Source organism: Opisthocomus hoazin, chromosome 25 (assembly GCF_030867145.1).
Source record: "Opisthocomus hoazin isolate bOpiHoa1 chromosome 25, bOpiHoa1.hap1, whole genome shotgun sequence".
Taxonomy (NCBI): Eukaryota; Metazoa; Chordata; class Aves; order Opisthocomiformes; family Opisthocomidae; genus Opisthocomus; species Opisthocomus hoazin.
In genome coordinates, this window is record NC_134438.1 from 10,483,691 (window position 1) to 10,504,150 (window position 20,460).

Genomic DNA, 20,460 nt, shown 5'->3' on the forward strand with positions numbered 1-20,460 from the left:
GGTGAAGCGGCGAGCAGGCACAGAGCGGGATTTGTCTGCGTGGAAGCTCGAAAGCTGGGAAGGCCCTCGGTGCTGGCGTGCGGAAGGTTACCTGGCCCCAGGCTCAGGCTCATCCGAGCTCCAAGCCCGACTCCTGGGCTGAGGCTGAGGGTTTTCTGATCCCAGCGCCCCGGAGCCAGGCGCACCCCGTGGAGTGGGAAACCGGCTCCCGGGGGCCTCTGCGCTTCCCCAGCCAAGGAGACCCCCCGGGAGCGGGCACGGGTGTTTCTGCTCTCCTCTGCTGTCTGCAGGGTCGACATGCCTCACAGGGCCGTGGGACCTGCGAGAACGCTGTGGTTTTGTGTAAAGGAGGAGGACGAGAGGTGCCACGAGTCTGTGTATGTGTTCGTGTAGTGCACTAGGAAGCCAGAAATAGTCTTTGAGTAAACACCCCTCGCCTTCTCTCCTCAGAAGAAAAGGAGTAGCAAACTCCCCCCTTCTTCCATTCCGACAACTGGTGATTTTCTGTTCAGCACTTTCCCAAGATGTTATAAATCCCACCTTCTGCTTTTTCAAATAAAATCCCATTTTTACCTCTAAGGAAAGCCATTTGAAACGCACTTAGCAACCGTCAGAGTCTATTTTTAGCGTCTATCAGGGTGTAATGCACAAAATGTAATAATCTCATGCTGGAAGCTTTTTTTCCCTTCTTCCCAGAGATGTGAAATTGCTGCAGTTGAATGGGAGTGAGAGAAACTGTACCTCAGCTTTGCCTGGAACTCGTTCTTTCTCTCTGTCTACATATCTCAAGTTGTTCTGCTCCCCTTTAGCAGTACGGTTATTTATGGGCAAACCCAGCCACGGTGAATGTGCTGAAGAAGGTAAACGGAGCGTCCGTTTTTAGACTCCTCGCTGACCGCGGAGCCGGTTGTCAAGGATATTTGTAGGACAGGGAACCAAAGAGAGTCTAGAAAGAGAATGAACAAACACCTCTCTGACTTCAGGAAGGGTGGGGGAATAAAGGGACTGTTTGGCAAACGAAGAGTGACTTCAGCCTCTCCTCGGATCGTGGACCTGGACACCGGGCTGTTGATACCAGCCTTGGCCCTGAGATAAACCCTCCGTGCGCTCCCTCGGAGCGGGGCACAGGGCACGTGCTGGAGACGCCAGGCCTGCAGAAGCTCTCGGGGCGGGGGAAGATGTGTCTTCCATAAATCTGTCTGCGTTCTCTGAAGCAAAGTAGGGAGGATGATCTTCTGACTGTAGAACTGGGTTGGGACATGAGCGTCCCCAAATCGCTGCTGCGGTACACTGGGTGAGACCTTGACTAAGTCATTAAAGTCATTAACCTTCATGTGATTTAGTTCATCACTTTCAGCTCATACTTCTGTCCTTTTTTCCAACTGTTGGACAAGGCTGTGATAAAGACAAGGTTTGTCTGTCACAGTATTGATGTGCTTCAGGGCGGTAGTCTGGGGGTAAGCTCCCGAGGCCGCTTAGCAGCTCAGAGGCTTTGTGGGACAGCACCTAGCCTTCCTCTTCAGTGTTCGGTATTGTCTTACTAGAACGAGTCTTTCCAGACTAGGTTGTTCTGATTTAGTGCTATCGTTTGGTGAGTCGGAAAGGCCTCATCCAGCTTGCTGCCGCTTGTTTGCGGTGCCACACCGAGGTCCTCGGGCTGAAGGCGCCGACCCCAGCGTTGGTCCACACGTCCTGAGGCGCCTGGCAGCGTCAGTACGTGCCCAGGGAAGTGCGCTCAGCCTGGGAGCTCCCAGGGCTGCAAACAAGACAGAAATAGCAGAGGAGGGGAAGCCTGCTGAGGCCGGGCAGCCCGTTCCCCGCAGCCACGGGGTGATGGTTCTGTGCTGTGTGTTTGCCACCGCTTTGCTCGTTCGAGTTTGAATGGCAGAAGTGCTGGGGCTCCCATTGCTCCTTTCTGGAGATCAAGTGACCTCCTGTGCCAGATCAGAAATAGACTTTAAATAATTCATTGAATAAAGTCTAGGATTTTTGTAAATGTCTGTCTGATTCTCCTTGCTCTCTATTATTCCTGGCTTTCCTGCCAGCCCATAGAGTGCACAGTCACATCTCTCTTGTCATCACATCTACATTGCCTCATTTCACTCACAAATCATCACGTTTCTTTGAGCATTAGTTGAAATTTTCCTATTTTCTCCTGGACGAGAGAATTATTTTACCTAATAATAAGACTTTGATTTCCCGTTTGAATGTGCTTTGGTCTGATCTGAAAGCAGACATAGACATTAACTTCCTCCGCCTGGAACTCGCCTTGCATCAGCAGTCAGCGTGGCAAAGCAAATTGCACGGTACTGTAAACATCTAGAATCAAGCTCTGTTCTCATTTGTATCCCTGCAATCACGCTGAGTAAAATTCAGCCGGTGGAGCTTAAAGAGATGGCTTGTAATCCTATGCATTTTGTAAGACTAATAACCTGCCTGGAGGCTCGAGGGCACACAGCCCGGTTGGACACGATAATGGACGAGGCAGAGTTCTGAAATGTAATTCTGGATGGGAGAAAAATATAGGGAATTTGTTAATATTCCTTAATTCCAAGCCCTCTTGCAATCATGTCCTCATTACCAAAAGGGAAGGATTTGTTTATGCTGTTTAGCTTCAGGCTGGAACAGAACATAAGATACGTTTCCTTGCAAAGATACATTCCTATTTTATTTGATGGTCTGAAATTAAATCAGAAGGGATGTTATTTGATCGGTGAGAAAACAAAGAACGAAGGAATGAACAGGCATCCAGTAAGGTCGTGGTTGTTGCTACATGACATGTGAAGTCCCCTGAGAAGTTAGGAAGCATTTGGAGAGCATCAGGCTCGTGGTCTCTTCCTGCGCGGCGCAGGTTTCCCCACCTGAGCCAGCATCCCTCGGTGGCCTCGCCTGCGTGCTCCCTGCCGCGGGCGGACGCAAAAAACCACCGAAAAAACAACCAAACCCCCCCCCCAAAAGGTACAGACTTGAAGTGATTTATTTCCATCACAGTTCTGCTGACTGTCTCAGCTGTGGTGAAGTTCGGCCAGCCTTACACCACACTAAGCAGGGATAAAACCTATCTACCTTTCAGCATCCACAAAACCTTGCGTGAGCTCCCATTTTCTCCACTGGATGACGTAATGGTGACTCTGGGATGCTGTGGTGAATTTGCAAGTCATTAGTTACCTTGTAAGCTGTTTTACCTTTTCTCTTATTGCAGAGATCAAAGCTAAAGAGGCGCATGCATTGATAAACAGTGGAGTCCTGCTGGTGGTACCTGCCAGAACGTTCCTTGTTCTGTAGCTGCAATAGGCTTGTTTTTAATTTTGACAATGACTTTTTTTTTTTTGGTAGTTTGTGTGGATTGTGGCATTCCTGGTGGGTGTGTGTATACAGGAGAAAAAGACGCTGGAGTCAAACCCCGAGCCCTTTAAGTAACAAAACAAAAACAGCAACACAAAAGTAGAATTGTATTGTAGCTCATTTCAGCTTCACTGAATTTCCCTTGTGCGAGCGTTTAAATGTTGTAGTTATTGTGGCACATCTCATTTTACTTTATTCCCTGGTGGATGTTTCCCAGAGAATTTGGTACAGATGCTGAACAATAAAGGCTGTTGCAAATTGCTTTCCAACTGCTAGGTAATTACAGCAGATTTTATGCTAAATGTAAAGAATGTACTGCTATTTTTTAATAAAGGGAACATCTTTTCTTATCTGATGCTTTAATACTGTCTCATTTGTCTTATTTTCCAGCTGAAGGATAACTTCCAGTCGCTCACACCCAGGCGGAGCTGCTGGTGTGCCCGCCTTTCCACAGCCTTCTCCAGACCCTGCACGTTGCGACCACCAGCTGGAAGGTCAGACCCTTGGTGCGTTTAGTAAGTAACTTTGGATATTTAATATGACTACACTGAGGCCACAGAGCATGTTCTATCTGTTCTTGTTACCAAATCAGACGGAATATCTGGTTTCAGCAGGCTTCAAGGATTAACTCCACGTTTGGTCACGTTTGTCAGTGTTTACCAATGCCCTCAGTGACATGACAATCTCTCGCATACCGGGCACTGTAAATATGAAGCTCCTCATCCCTGCGTGCAGGGAGGTTTCTCTCATGGCCTCTGTGCACAAACGACTGTCTTGTGCTGCAGGGAGGGTCGGTGATTCCTCTGCATCGCAAAGCGCGGGAGCTGGGATGGGTGGGATTCATTTTGTGGGGAGAGATCACCAGCAGAGCGGGGTATGGGGGGCTGCTTCTCGAGACACTGAGAAATTCACTATTGAGAGGTTCCTGATGCTGTATAGCGTGGCATAGGCACCGGAGCCCTTGGGAGCGTGGTGGTAAACGTCCTCCAGCCCCATCCCTGGCAGAGCCTGCTGACCCTGGTGTCACGTTCAAGGTCTGTGACTGCGTTTGAAACCACGTGGGAAGGGGGTTCCTGGAGAAAAGGGACTGCCTGTACGTCAGCGCGTGCGGCTCGGGCTTGCTGGACTGATGTGAGCAAGGGAAGAGCGATGTGAACAAGCTCCAGGATTCGCTGTTGGGTATAACTCCTTCTCCAGGGCCTGCTAATCAAAATCTCCTTCCATTAGCAATGCTTTGTAATGCTCTTGTAGTGAGCACCGATGTTTTGTCACAGCGGAGATGACAAAATGTTACCGAGCTCGGCACGAGGCCAGGGAGGGATGCTGCTGCTGGCTTTTGTTGGCTGGATGGCTGCATAGCCTCCGTTTCCTCATGCCACCCTCGGAATAGATATTCTCCCCCATTTGCATCCCTGCTGCTGGCAGTTACAGAGAGCACAGCCCCCCGGGCCTGGCGGAGGCCGTGGAGTGTTAACGGGTCGATGGACTCGTCGCTCTGCGGGCAGTGGCACGTGGTAGCTGGAGAAACTCTGGTGTGGAGCCACGGGAAGCAGCGATGCTGCTCTGCTCGGGGTTACTTAGTAAAGTCAGAGCTGCGTGCTCACCCCTGGGCTCTGGGAAAGTTCCTGCCCGTCCCCGGGCTGGGGGAGGACCGGAGGCTGTGCTGGTGGCTGCCGGCAGCGTGCGGTGCCGGGGAGGAGGCAGCTCCCCAGCGATGGGGTCTCCACCCTGCTCCCCCCGGCAGCTCCCACCCGCTGCTGGCCCTTGGCGTTGCGAGCGCCAAGGGGTTGGGCTGCAATCGCCTGCGCTTGCCACTCTGCGCCTGGGTTCTCTTGTAGCATTCGACTGAAAGGTATTTCAAAAATGTGTCAGTCATTAGAATCTAAAAATTGATCTGAGCCCACACAGGGACCAAGTGCATCAGAGTGAATCAGAGTAACGCGTTGATTAAATGTGGTATCTGGGAGGGTGAAGTTACTGCGTTTTAGACCATTGCAACCCCTGAACTGATGGAAAAAGCAGGATACAAAGTCAGTCCCAAGATCTAGGAATCTGCACTTCTAAACTGCATGGGAATCGAGAAAAACAAATTTAAAGATGTTTTCCAAGAGAAGGTGTAAGTGTGAAACAAAATATTTAACATTTCTATGAAGGAAGGAAATAGCTATGGAGAGGCCATTGAGATGATCATATAAAAGGATGTTCACGGGTCTCTCGGGGGGGGGGGGAAGAGAATAAATTTAAATAAATTAGCCTAGCCAGTAAACCAAAATGTGGTGTTTAATTCTGTGCAATTACTTTGACATCTAGTGTGATAATGGAGAAAGATTATAAGAATGTGAAAAAGTAAAGGTAGTCAAGGGTAAAATTAGCAGTGCGTTCATGTATTTCTGTGTGCAGAAGGAGTAAAACCTGAGGCTGTAGCCCTGGAAAATGGAACTTTGATAGCAGTCTATAAACGCCATCCACGCTGGTCACTGTGAGAGCCCGCGGAGCTGGAAAAGCCCTGGGCAAATCTTTGGAGAAATCCGGTTACCACTGAGAACTCAGAAAGGCAGCTCTGAAAGGCAAACCCTGTGCTCTGGAGGCACCGGGAGCGTCCCGTGGCCGTGGAGCGATGCCGTGAGCCGTCGGCACGCTTCCCGCACGCGCTGGCACCGCCTCGCACCCGCGCGCCTCGGGGAGCTCTCCCGAGTCCCCCAGTACTTTCTGGGGGTGGTTTTAGTCGGGTGCTGCGAGTGCCTTTCCAGTGGCTTCCGACAGGGCGTGGGATGGTGTGCGGGATTTGTCGGGTGAGGGGTTAGCTGTCCCTGGGCAGAGCGGCGTGCTGGTGAAGCGTACGGCGGCAGCAGTCCTCGGGGCTGGAATCTGTTTACAGTAAAAGCTTGTGCACTGGGGCTGGGTGAGAGCTGCTCTCGGGTCTCTGCGGATATTGCAGTGAGCTTAAAACTTAATCTACTTTGTTGCTGTTTATGACCACCTTCATCTATTCCCCATTAACTTTTATATGACTGCTTGATGGGAATGTAGAAACAGAGAGGTGGGAACACCACAGTGTGATTAGCGCAGAGGTTTCAAGCTCCTCTGAATCTCCTGCCCAGAGGGGCACCACCAGATTCCTCCTCCAGGAGGTTCTCCCTGGGCATCCTACAGCAAACCTCGAGAACGCCAAGGCCCATCGGCATCTGCCGATGTGACAAGCAGCTCTGGTAGGCAGCCAGAGCTCTGACCTGCTCCCCTGCCTGCTGCTGGCAGAGGTGGCAGAGAAGATTAAATAAGACAAGAAGAGATGAGATAGGATGAGACAAGGGAGAGCACTCCTGTGCTCCCACCAGGTGACATTACGTTTGAAGCAGATACCCACATGGCTCAGGAGGCAACAGAAGCCCCATCCAGATACTTTCTGTCTTCCAGTAACACTGCTGAGTAGTTGAAATGTGCAATTTAACATATGGCTAATAAACTACTAATTAAAACAAATAGGAAACAGTCAACTAATCAAATCTCCTTGTTGCCATATGGCAAAAATCCCTGGCAGCCTCCGAGAGAGGAGTCACCCAGCCCGGGGTAGCAACAGGGACCCAGTGACTCAGCGGGGGATTAGGGTGAAGCAGGGAATTCAGGATCATTACTCATCTCGTCGTCAAACACAAAAATCTCCTTTTCTCCGTTAGTTTGGTTGCCGTGAGGCTTTACCACCTCCCGTGGCTCTCCCTCGCGTGACTGACGGGTCTGAGCCCCGAGCCCTGCGGCGTGCCCCAGCTCCCAGCGCCCGCTTGCAGCGGGACGAGACGGAGCCCTGGACACGCTACGCTGGCAGCTGAGATGCTCTCCTCGATCGCAGCATCTTTCGAGGTGCTTCCGCCTGCATCCAGGCTGCTGAGAGAAGTGTTGGAGAAAAGTCTTGTAAATGCTCGTGTAAATACCTGCGAGCAGTCAGTCGGGAAGCGAGCGGGTGCTCGGAGTCCCGGCAGGCAGAGCTGGTGCCCTGCGGCTGGGGGTACCGGGGGTACCGGGCATCCCACCGAGCCACAGGCTTACAGATGAGCGAGCATACTGGGGAAGAGCTTGACAGCAACCCACCGGCTAGGATTTGCCTGCTCGATGTTTTGGCGAAGTGCTGCGTGCTAACGCGTGTGGCAGGAGAGCAGCCAGGTTGAGGATCATTTAGAAGCAGGAAAAAGGCCCCTGAATGATTCAGCAAGAATTAGCTCTGCTCCGTGCACGGCCTCGATGCCGTGGGTGAGCGAGAAAGACGCCGGCTCTAGAGCTGAGAGGGTGTCTCAGTCTCTCTGGCCCGTTACATCTGTGGCATTTCTATCCAGCCTGCTGACCGTGGGCTCGGTGATCGCGGTGACATCGTGGTACAGCTTTTTAACCCCAAGAGCAGCACACAGTGACACGGCAGTGTGTTACCTAGGGTAAGTGATGATAGCCGGACTGTCCTATAGGGAGCGAAGGTCGGTTAATTACGCTACATCTCGGTCAACGATGCGAACCAAGCACACAACAGGACGTTTGCCCTGTCTCTTTTATTAACTCACGGCATCTGTGCAGCTGCAGCAGCTGGATGACGCACAGCCTGTACCGAGGCACGGAGACGCGACGCTCACGGAGGCTCAGAGCAGAAGAGCACCTTGAACCCCCACAGCCAAGCCCCTAGTTTAGCACTGTTTTCTGCGTGTTTGTACCCCAGAAATTTAATTTGAAACCGTTTGCAACAGATGAGCTTTAAACTGGCGTGATAAGAGACAATATAGAGAGTAAATCCTCCTATGAATCATGAAAGCTGTGCGTCCCTTTCTAAATTGATGCGTTCCTATAGAAGGTATCTTTTATCCTCTCTCAAATAGTACTTTGTAGTTCTTAAATGGAATCGTCATTTATGAAGAAGCTATAACTGGATTTTTTCACACCTTTTACCCTTGTCTTGGTTCAGCTTTAAGTCATGTCACAGGGGATATGGATGCGATGTAAAACCCGGTGTTAACAGATCATAGCCGTGAGATGCAGGAAAGGTCAATTTCTATGGGGATGTGAGGTCAAAGGTGCTCAAAACATGGATGGTTGGAAAGATTTCTGCAGTGAGAACTCATTACAGAGTTTTATTTGACTTCGTTTTTGCAGATGGCTAGTAGGAGACAAAGCTTGATATTCTTCATGAAGTGACAGAATTATAGCAAAACGTAACAAAAGTGACTTAACTGCCCCAGGGAAGTGCTGGGCTGCGTCCATCAAGACCCTCCGTGTCCCAGTCATCATCCAGCAAAGCACTTAAGCACCTGCTTTACTGTAAGCACCATTTAAATCGATGCTGATCTGCTTTGCTGAATCAGGGACAGAGTTCAGTGTAGTTCAGGAGTCAGTCTGTGGGCCCGTTTTTCATCTGCACAGTGGGTCCCTGCCACTTGTAAATCCTCTCCCCTTGAACTGTGAGACTTCAGGAGCAGGGAGCATCTCTTAGCAGCTATTGGCAACATCCCTAGCAGCCTGGTACCAGAGAAGAAGGGTAAGCCAAGTCACCTAATGAATAATGGCAGTAAAAAGAGCTGTCAGAACTCGATAAAAACACTGCTGTTTTTCAAAACTAAGCACATTAGTCACGAGCCCATTCTAGTTATGGCATATCTGCAAGTAGATGGGTGTTTTGCCTTTTGCTGCTGAACAGCCAGCACGAGGGTGATCACAATGTTCCCTTCTTGCCTTAACAGCTGTTAATGAATCCCTGGCCCATCTTGTGTCTGTTTACCAGTGCATTCTGCCTTGCTTCTCCCACTGGGCATTTAGGTGCCCAGAGTCTGGCAAGACTTATGAAATTAATAACTTTCTCTTATATACAGCTATAGATAACACTGCTGGTCTGTGAGTGATGGGTTCTATAGGAAAGGGACATCCCCCCGTTGTTGGGTTCCATAGGCTTTATGGAAACACTGTGCCATCATACAGAGAGAGATACATATGTACAAATATTGTGCACAATTTCCTTCAATGAATGTGAAACAGTGGAAGAGTCATTTAGTCACATTAAGTAAGTCTTATCCCCGAGGAATGGACTTTCTGTGGCTGGCCAGTGAGCTGCCCCTGGCATCCAAAACTGAGCTGCTGTCTCTTCTTCCCAAGCTGGAATAGCGGCCAAGTGCTCAAACCCGTGCCGTACGCTCTCTCTCGGCTTTCACCGTGCGACAGCAGTCGGGCGCGCAGCGCTCGCCTTCGCAGAGGGCCAGACAAGCTCGGAGGCGGCAGGATGCCACCGCAGGCAGGGCTGCCGTCCCGAAGGAGCCGTGGATTTGATTTTCCTCCCGAGGGCGCGTCTCGGCCCTCGCAGGGGTGAGACAGGCTCGTTTTTCACTCCAAGCAGGGCTAGCACCAAGCACGCTCCCCGGGGCAGCGTGCCGTATCGCGTCGAGGGTCTGCTCTGACGCACGGACGCCGGTGCTGAGGCGCGATGTGCTGGCCCTGCGCTCGGGGCACGCTCTGCCCGTCGCAGCCCGCTCGGGGGGAGCACTGGGTTCGGAGGAGTCGCCCGGCAGATCGCACCTATTTCTGCAGCGGCTCCCAGGTCTGTGCACAAGCCCCGGGAGCCTCGCGAATCCTCGGCGACGGCCTCGCTCCCCGGTCCCTGCGTGTGACCTTGCACCGCTTCCGCGCTCTCCAGGTGGCAACAGAATATCACAGAATATCACAGAATAGTAGGGGTTGGAAGGGACCTCTGTGGGTCACCCAGTCCAAGCCCCCTGCCGAAGCAGGGTCACCCAGAGCAGGCTGCACAGTACCTTGTCCAGGCGGGTCTTGAATATCTCCAGAGAAGGAGACTCCACAACCTCCCTGGGCAGCCTGTTCCAGTGCTCCGTCACCCTCAGAGGGAAGAAGTTCTTCCTCGGGTTCAGACGGAAAACGGCTGCCCGGGGCTGGCCAGGGCTCTGCTCACGCCCCGGGGAGCACCCAGGGTCCGAGAGGAGAGCAGCGGACGTGCACTGGGGTCGGTTTTGCTACGGGTCTGTGCTAGAAACAACACGAGCGAGTTGCCGCGGGAGGCCCTGCTCGGAGCTGCAGGAAACCATGACTCTGTACCGGCCTCTGTGCCCTCCGCAGCGCGCTCTGCCCAGCTTCAGGCCACACCTTTTGTTTTCTGGCTTTGTTTTTTCCTACCCTAGTTTTTAAGGGATCCTGCACACATTAGTTTCTCACCAGGGTTCAGAGTGCTTGCAATCAGCCCTCTGAGGTTAATTAGAGACCAGTGAAGTCATTTTATTTCCATCATTCCTAAGGCATTACCGACAGAGTCCGCAGCTGGGGTCTAAACGCTCCTCACTTAGTCCTGCCCAAAGAGCTGACAGTTGGGTCTGTCGGGGAAAGGCCCATGGCAGCATGGTGCTTTCTGTGGTTTAGCTCCGTGGCTTTGTAGCTGAGACTCGGGAATATTTGGAACCAGTGCTAAAACCCTTCGGCTTGTTCTTCTCTTTCCCTGCACAAGTTACTTCAGAAAGAGCCTGGGTGAGTGTACAGGGGCTTCGCCAACACATTTGTTTTGCATTTCAGCCATATAAAAAAAGATACTTGGGAGTGAAAAAATGCTGGTGAATGTGCAAACATGTGGTCACAGGACTCCAGGCTCATCCAGGGTTCTTTTGCAAGCATCGCTGCGCTCTGAGGCTTGAAGGGAGGATTTGAAGAATGACAATGAGGTCATTTTTTCAGATATTCACAGACTGCTCTTCAATGTTTGATGAGCAGCATGGAGCTCTTGATGGAAAATGACTATGGAGTTTTACAGGTTTTTTTAGTTTGCTTTAATTTTTATTTATTCCAGACTCATAAGGTGTTTGGAGAGCCGAATTTGGCTTTCTGAAAGCCTGGCTCCACAAAAGCTAGGCTGTGTGATACAAGTCTGTCCTTGCCTTGCTCTTCCTGGCGGTGCGTGCAGTGCCGTGCCATGAGTGATGGCGCCCAGTGTTCCCAGTAGTGCTGCAAGCGTTCAGCAAAAGTGATCGGATGCCTTGAGTATCTCCGGTGGAGAGTTTGTCTCGCCTCGTCCATGATTCAGTAAAAATACCCTTACATAAAATATTTATGAAATACAAATGGAGATTTAGGCCCTCAACTATCGGGCTGCGTAATGATGCGTTTATCGGCGCTGCGGAGTGCCCCGTGGTGCTGGAGATGTGTGTGCAGGAGGCACGCGGGGCTGCGCAGGCCACGTCCTCTGGCAAACAGCCCTGCTCGTTCAGGTGCCCGGCCGGGCGCCCAGCTCTGCCGTTCCGTCAGTGCTACCCCGTGGCAAAATGACCTGTTTGACGTCTTCAGAAAATTCCTTCTTGGCTCCTGCCAGGCAGACGAGCGGCTGCGACCAAAGCAGGGCCAGCTCCTGCGGGGATGCTAGCTGGGGGAAACGGGTGCGATGCTGCTTTCTGCCCTGGACCAAGACAAAACTTGTAATATACCTGAGTGTGGGGTTGAGACCCCTCCTCCTCTCTTCTAGCACACCTTCTTTTCCCAGAGACCTACCCTGGGGTTTCTGCTACCTTCATCTTCCTCCATCCAGGCTGTTTCCCCCCTCCCGGTGGCAGGGGCATTAGTAATGGTGTTCCTGGGGAGCGCTGCGGTGAGCTTCTGGGAGCCCCCAGAACAGCCTGACACCCCGCAGACCCCTGCCCTGGGGAGGGTGCTGCTGGGTGGGAGGCTTCACCCCGCGGAGCCCGGGGTGCCAGAGGGCTGTTGCACTACGGCTGCAGAAAACCACCACGAGCAGAGCGGTGGGAAGCGCCGCTGCCCGCTCTCTGAAGTTCTCCGGGTGCCTTCCATTACACCTGTGTTTTGCTCCGGTTGGCAAACACCAGTTTTGCACAAAGTGGCATTCATTCCGGGGTCTTAACCTGATCCCTGCTGGGCTCAGAATTGACAGAACTCTACCTGACTATTAGCAAGGTACATAATACAGCAGCTAAATATAGGACTGACAAAGGCTCTCCCTGAAATAGTGCCAGCATGGGGATAAAATCAATGTAATTTCTTACACAGTTCCTTGACAGGCCTTTGCTAGAAGAGGCTTATCGTGCCTGTCAGCGATTCGCAGATACTTCTCGACTCCCGCTAGCCATCGCGGAGCCATCGGTGCCGAGTCCTTGGTCTGACCCCTCCCGGGCACGAGCCTTCCCCCTCCCCCCAGGGTCTGAACGTGTTTTCCCACGCGAGAGCGCAGGATGGAGATTTGCAGTGGTGCAGCTTGGGGTGGTATTTTTTCTTAAAATATGTTGTTTCCTTGTATACTCTTTAGTAAAGGTATTTGTTTCTATCTGGTGAGGCGCAGTATCCTTTTGGCATTTGAGAAGAGGTGGGCAGGATGAATTATTCATTTTAAAAGTGTGTGACATTATGATGGAGCTTCAGCAAAGTACATTTAAACATTACAAAATAGGATGAATCAGTTTAAACTCATCTGAGCTTATCATATATCAGATAAAATGACTGATATAAAGGCTAAAAAGGAAGAAAAAAGCCCTTCTCAAACCAATTCGAAATCAGACTCCAAAACCACCCCAGATGTGAAAGAGGGTTTATTTTCAGAGCTGTTAATGCCAAGAGGTTTAGGGAAAATTGATGAAAATACAGGGTTAAAGCCCTCTTTGCTAAAAAGTGATGCGGCCATTGGAACTGGACTGATGGACATCCCTGAAGCAGCAGAGGGGAAGGTGGGGAAAGAGCACGGGGTCTGCCGGGTCACCGAGGGCCTGAGGACACAGGTTCCTCTGGAGACCTCGTGCAGAGAAGAGGAGGAGAGGCCCTGGTCAGGCCTAAGGCCGGAGGTGCTCCAGGAGCCGCCTCAGACTTGTGTCTGCTCGGTCCCCTTTATTCTGAAGCGGTGGGATTTTTCTGAAAACGCAAATATTAGTGTTTTTCTAAATCCTCCTGCAAAGTCTTTCTCTACGTGTGTCAAATAAGATGGATCCCTTAACCTGTAAAATGGATGTCTCGAAGTACAGAGCATTGGGAATAGGAAGTTTAGACTCAAAATTTATTACAGCCCTCATCATTTTTATGAAAATTTTGTGTCTTAAAACAATAGTCCTTTAAGCAGAATTTCCGCTTATCTTTATGCTTTAGATATTGCTCTTTAGCTAATCATTGTCGTGCTTCCGTCCCGGGCACGAGGATGCCCCCAGGCTGCCGTCGGCCCCCTCCCAGCCGCGGTCGGCACAGCAGGCGTTGTCCCGAGGCTCCCGCTCGCACCGGGCTGGGTGCGTGGTCTCTGTCGCAATTCCTCTCCGCTTCAGGAAGGCCAGGCTGTGGTTCAGCTGGAGCCTTCCCACACACTTTTTCACCTGGATTCCCCAGGATGCTGAAATACCAAGGCTCTGCCAAACTGCCCCATCACCTACGCTGCCCTGGCCGTGCTGGATGAGAAATGGCAACTGGGACGCGGAGGAGCCGTCCGGCCGCCTTCCCCAGGCAGCGATCCTGCGCGCTTCCCTGCCTCGCTCTGCTGGCTTACGGTCTATCCAAATATTTATGGCATGCCCACTTTCTGACTATCCAAACAGCTAAGGTCTTTCTGGCCTACAACTGATCTTAAAACCCCATTCGCAGCAGTACCTTTACTGCAGGACTAACACAGACGCTGCAGCGAGCGCTGAAACGTGGGCTTTTGGTTCCCTACACAATGAACGCAGCTGTTCTGCTTCACCAAGATCCCCGAAAGACTCTCGAAAGCTCCGCTACAATAAGATGTAGACCAGGGAGCTGACCCCTGGCAAGCACTCGGATGAGAGGGAACATGGCCCCAGGCACCCCTGCGAGCAGTGGCTCCAGAAACCTGCCCAGTGCAGCATCCCGCCCTTGGCAGTGACCACGGCTTCGGAAAAAAGAGACCCTGAGCAGGCAGTGCGGGGAAAACGTCCCACCAAGGACACTGCTCTGTTAATTCAGAAGAGTGATAACCTTTTCTAAACTCACGTTGTGTTATTTTGACCATCAGTTCCTGGTTTTGATAGAAATGCCTGGTCTTTCTGGAAAGGAAGCTGCGCTCTTCCCCCCAGTGCTGTGTTGTGGCATTGACTCGCCGAGGTTAATGACGTGAAGATGCGCCCATTGATCTGTTTGTTGAATTGGTCGCTTTAATTCGAAACCTTTCAGTCCTCGCCCCTCTTGTGTCTTTCAGGCCAATGGGAATTACATGTTCCTCATCTATTGCTCTTTACCGTTCATTACGGATGCATTTTTTAAGAATACAGAAATATTGCAATCCAATCAGATGTAGACTTCTGTAATTTCATTCTGCCAAGCTAAATTTCCTTGCAATTTCAATTGGATGCAGTGTTATTCATTAGGTGAGGTCCTAATCTGCTGTACCGTGTTGCTGTGCAACTACTGCTACAATTAATCCCCTGGGTCAGGAAACTGATATAGTCCTCCTGTATACTTGTAATTTGTAAAGTGCTAATGGTTCTTTTTCAAGGAATATTACTTAATATTTAATAACAGTAATACTAATGGACTCTGCATTTTCTACAATTAAACACTTGGAAGGGTGGATTGTAAACTCCACATTCAGCTATTGAAGTATGGCAATTTTTGAGAGACTCCGTACTTCGGGACATGAATAGCAAAGCAGGGTAATACGATTCCTGTGCAATTATGCATTGCGTCCACATACTGCAGCTGCTGAAAGCATTTATCATAATTAATGTAACCACACTGATTATCAAAGGATGTTTGTGTAATGATTGATTTTGTCACTTGGTGTAAAGCCGTGCAGGACATCAGAGGACAAATTACACCGATTTACTGTAAGAGTATACGCTCTCCAGCGAAGCCGTTCCGTAGGGGGGAATCTGGGGCTCTGCTGCTCAGTCCTGGCTCTTTAGGTCCCTCAGAATCATTTCTATGTGATAAAATAGAATTAGGAGAATTACTGCTAATAATAGGCTTGAATGAAGGGACAATGCTACCAGAGACGCTTCACATCTTACAAGAAAACAAAAATCTTTCTTCTCACCAGAGTGAAAGAGAAACAGCAAATTGCATTCAGCCGGTAACGAGACCTCCGGAAGGGTCTGAAGTCCCCAGGCAGCTTCCCACCATCACCTTCCATTATTGCCTTTCCTATTTTTAGTTGAATTTCCAGGTTTTCCCAAGCCAATTCTTTTCAGCCGTTCAACATTTCTCCCGTGTCAGAGGGAAGGACCGCTTTACATGGCGTTGCCATGGAAACACCTGCGGGCTACGGGATGGAGATGGGCAAGGAGCAGGGCGAGGAAAGGAAGCGGTGAGACCGACATGCAAAGGCGCGGGAGCCCCGTCAGGTTTCTCTCCTTTGCAAGGCAGCTCATGGCAGTGAACCCGTTTTTTTCTTGGTTTATTTGCACAGTTCAGAACTTTGTGTCAGAGCCGGGGAATTCGGCACGCTGCCGCGCAGGCAGTAAGGGACAAAGGACAAATGTTATCCCTGGTGATTTCATACACCCCCTCCAAAGGGAGTGTTTGATTTTTTCCATGGAAATCCGCTCCCAACCCGCTCGACCCCTTGCCCCTCCGCAGCCCATGCTCGGCTCCTTCCTCGCGGGTTGTCTTGGCAACACCCATCTCCAGAGAGGACAAGGCAGCAGCCAGGCGATGTGCCGAGATTTCCCAGAGTGACACTTTGTTCCCAGACCATTGCTAAAAGGTATTTTTGTGGGAGGGAGGAAACAGAGGAAGAATTAAGTTATCACAGTGACTGCACAGCAGCATATTTTTAATTTTGAGTGTGCACATTTTACATTCCTGACCCTACAACAGCTGCTCAGTTCCTCCATCTGACAGCCTGATCCAGGGCTTACTCGAGTCAACAGGAGTCTTTCTGTTTTCCTCAGCGGTCCTTGGCTCAAGCGTTACCATAAAAGCTTTTGGATCAAAGCACATGTTGTGCAGAAAGTCAGACAGGTATAAAGCCCATCTGTTGTGTTGAGTCACTTGAGTTTGTGCCATGCTTTAGACCACTTGTGGATAAGCTCTCAGCTTTCTGCTGGGTATATACCAGTTTAAACTAAGCTTAATGTCTGCCTCTCTAATTTTAAGCAGAGGGGAAAAATATTGCCTGCGTTTATGCTGCTCCAACATTGCAGGCTTCAGGGAGGTTGTGGGAGTGTAAGTGTTGAGAACAGGGCAGGGATTTCAAGGAGGGCTCCAAGATGATGAACTCACTGTTCAGTGCCTCTGCAGCCTGTGCAGGACACGGAGATGTCAGTAAAGAGACCAGAAGCCATGGGGTAGGTGTTAGGGGCATGCCTGTGGGTGGGTGGATGGGTAGTTACATGGATGACTTCAAATGCCTACAAGTCTCAGACGTCTTGAGACCTGATACCCTCTTAAGAAATCTTAAGATACATCTAAGATCGTGGCTGCGTGGTTTCAGTGTTTTCTCTCTTGCTGTATTCAGATATTTGAACTTGCACTTCTCGGGGAGAAGTACCGATTGGCCGTTAGGTCATGGCCGGAGTAGGGTGAAGACTGTACATCTCCTGGAGGATCCACCAGCTGCTGCGGGCAGGCCGTGCTCGTGCTTGCTGACAGGAGCAGCACTCGCTCACGGAGCCAGCGCAGCCTTTTCCTTCAGAGTTTGCCTGTCCAGTTCTGTCACCCAAAGCAACAAGACTTGGGTGGCTCTGAAACGCAGTTATCCCCCTTCAGGGAACAGGGTTTGAGAAACGGATTTTCTGTCATTGTTACAGATCTGAGCTGTTTGGAGAAGTATTGCAAGAAGTTGAGCACCGAGGCTCTGTTTCATGACTTTCCCCTGTACTTTCCGGTCATCCGTTGCCCTGCTTTGATCCCTTCTGGTGTTACATTTTCCCCATCACTAGGTTTGCTGGGAACCTGAAATTGTGTGTTCAACTATAGGGTTCAATTTGCCTTTTATGCCTCCTGCAAATCTTATTAAGTCCTGTTGTATTAAACGGGAGAAGCATGCAGTTGTCTGTGGTTCTCAAAATGCATTAGACTTCTTTTCAAGTATGCAAAGTGTAAATGGATTTTGTGCTTTGGGAAAGTAGCAGCGTGTTTACAATTTTGGTTAGATAAAAGGATGCTGAGATGGCCTTTAACATTGATTTCGTGTTACGTTTTTGTTGGCTTTAATATAGCCTTAGAGGTTCTTTTAGCATTTTGATTTACAGAATAAATCAGAAAATAAGTTTTATTTTATTTATCAGTCAATACTGTGCTTTTCTTTCTGTTCTTCCTCAGTGCGGTTAGCCCTGAAAATAGTAACCTTGGTAATCTCATTAGGTTTCTAATGCAGGGTGGCTTGAAACACTGAGAAATGAACTTGCACTGTTTCAGTATTTTTCTTATGAATCCAACTCAAACCAAGCAGTTTTGAGGGCCATGAAAAGTATACGTTAAAGCTAAGCCTTTCTGAACCCAAAAAGAACGTTTTCTGAGCAATGTTAGGTGAAGCGCCGGGAGAATCTGAGCTCTCCCTGGGTTGGCCAAGTCATCCTGGCACGCGGCTGGGCAGCGCACCTCATCTTCCCGTGCGGCAGCATCCTCAGCTGTGAAAGCAGAGGCTGAGGGTGCTGACTCACCTCGCAGAGGCAGTTATAAAGTTATGTTCATTTTAAGAGTTCATAAATAAACTGAAATTTTACAGTGAAAGTTGCCATGAAGTTGCTATGCTTAACCATATGGTGATTTGTCCAGGAAGGTTGACCAAAACAGTGGCAAAAAATATAATCTCTCTTGGGTGAATTGGCGATATCTGTGCATTATTGATCCTTTGAGGTGACTATGGAGTCCTGGGGATGCTCTTGCAGGAAAGAGGGGCCACAGAAACAGATCTGGAGTGTTGACTTTTTCAAGCGCCTTCATTACTGAAATCTAAATTTAATTCCAGTTATGATTACTTTGAGGGTGATACCAAGTCCTGTATTACTTGACCTACTTCAAAACTGTATGGAGAAACGTATCCACCAAATTGACCTTCCTTTTGTCGTTTCACGTCTCAGATGCCACCATAGGAAACTTGGCATTAATTTCTCAGCAGGGAGAGGGAGACCGGGGCAGCCATGGTGATTTGCAGGTAACAGGATGTGTATTCTTATCACCCACCAAAAGGACGTGTTGTGCCGAGGGAGGTGACTCTCCTGTTTCTTCTCTCAATCTGTCTGTCCGCTCAGCTGCTGTAGAAGGTCCATGATAAGCTATTGGTTTTTTGCTGGTGTAACTCTGTAGCATGAGGATGGCATAAAGCTGGGATAATACAACGCATGTCGGGTCTGATGCTTTCTAGCAAATGTGTGACTCCAAGACGGAGGGGCAAGAAATGGGGATTTCAGCAGGAAACAAATCAAACCCCACTTAGTGTCTTAACCAGGAGAGGGTGAAATATTTGGGCTGTTCCTTGTGTAGTTGGGTATGCTCCAGGCCTCTCGTTCGCTGATGTTGTGGACAGACCTACGGTGAATTCCTTGCAGCGCAGAGATCCCTAAGCAGGTTCGGTGCTGGCAAGCTGGGATCTACCAGAAACAGCCTGGTGGCAACAGCACGGGGCCCAGTTTAGATTCATTTAACCCAGTGAAAATGCACGTGCTGCGCTGCGTGCTGCAGCGCCTTCATCGCTTCCGATTCCTACGCGGGGCTGATTAAAGCTAAAGACGCAGGCACCCTGCCTCCCTTCCCCGCGCTACGCTGATGTTTGAGAGGTCGTAGGTAGGAACAAATGGCACTGCATTCTCTTGAGGGCTGCTCCTTTCCCACCCACAAAGCTGGAAGAGCACAAAGGCACACCCGTAAGAGCCAGTCCTGCCCTTCCCCTCAGTGCGTTTCCCAAAGCCGAGTCTCAGCCTGCGCAGGGGCGAGGGCGTCGCTGGCCGCTCTGTCGGTGTCACGGCACCGCGCCGGGCCCCGTTCGGCGGCCAGGGAGGGTGTCTGGTGATGCTGGATGCCTGATCTCATCCCAGGAGGACGAGCTCAGGACAGAGCGGGCAGCCCCTGACCTGAAGTCAGCTTCTGCTCGGGCATCAGGAAAGGGAAGTAAGCAACGATTCCTCTTGTGCAATTTAATATTTGGGAAAAATGTGGACATGCCTTCTGTTTAAATTCCATTTATAATTACAGATAGGGAAAAGTTACCAAGGCCTGTATTATCCAAAGAAATTTCAGAATGAAGTGTTTTGTGCTCAGTTGACAAGGAAGGGCGTCTTTTGACTTCAGGGTGAAGAAAAACTAGAGAAAAGGGTACTACCTTTGAGGGTTGGACTGGATGACCCACAGAGGTCCCTTCCAACCCCTACCATTCTGTGATTCTGTGATACCTACAGAAAAAGCAAATCTGAAGTTCTACCATTTTTTCCATAACACCGATAGAATAGTGCCATTTTGTCACAGCAAAGCACACGCTGACCTAGTGTTTGTAATGTGTTCTTTTAGGCCAAGCCTCAAATCCTTTTTTTGTGTCTGAAGTAACTGGCTCAGCTGCTGATTCCAATCAGAGAGAAAAATGTTAGATGTAAAGCAGCTCTTAGCTTCTCAAGCCAGGAAAATATCCATGTTTTATTCATAGAGAGTACTAGTCAACATCCTCTGGTTCCCTGGATACAACCGTGAGTCTATAAATAGCTGTGCGATGACACAGCAAGCCGGCGTGGGGACAGCAGGCAGGGCTCCGGGGGCTCGTCCCGCCGGGCTCCTGGCTCGAGCTCGCCCGTGGGCAGGGCTGCGGCCACCCCGCGGGATCCCCGCGCCGGGGGCTGCTGCACCCCGCAGCACCGCGGGGTCCCCAGCCCCTTTTGCTCGTGCCCTGCCTCGCTCCTCGCCCCGCGGGTCCCGGGTTCGGCTCGGGGCCACGCTGGGGCTCGTCGGGCGGATCCGCCTCGCGCACCCGAGGCAGGTGTGTGCGTGTTGGGAGAAGAAGGCTTGAGGTGGTGGGCAGACAGACGGGGACGGTAAACAGTTGGGAAACAGAAAATAATCGTGTGCCTGGCTCCTTCTGCCTGATGTGTGCTCAGTAATAATTCTCTCTGTAGCTAAAACTGGCTAGATCCTAATTTAATGTAAACTTAGGTGAGTACAGCTATAATAATTTATTCCAGACAGGGATGAAGGCCTGGGAGACTCGCTTAGACTTTCTCACATGTGCCT

At 50.4% G+C, this 20,460-nt stretch overlaps 1 protein-coding gene and 1 long non-coding RNA gene across 6 annotated transcripts in view; one reads left to right on the forward strand and one right to left on the reverse strand.

Moving 5' to 3' along the window:
- The window catches only part of LOC142364165 (uncharacterized), a 79,648-nt gene extending 75,807 nt beyond the window's left edge, over positions 1-3,841 (forward strand). Inside the window, exon 3 of the long non-coding RNA XR_012766210.1 lies at positions 3,736-3,841. This is a non-coding gene — a long non-coding RNA (uncharacterized LOC142364165). The remainder of the gene's footprint in view (positions 1-3,735) is intronic.
- The window catches only part of KCND3 (potassium voltage-gated channel subfamily D member 3), a 122,814-nt gene that overhangs the window by 71,097 nt on the left and 31,257 nt on the right, over positions 1-20,460 (reverse strand). The window lies entirely within an intron of this gene.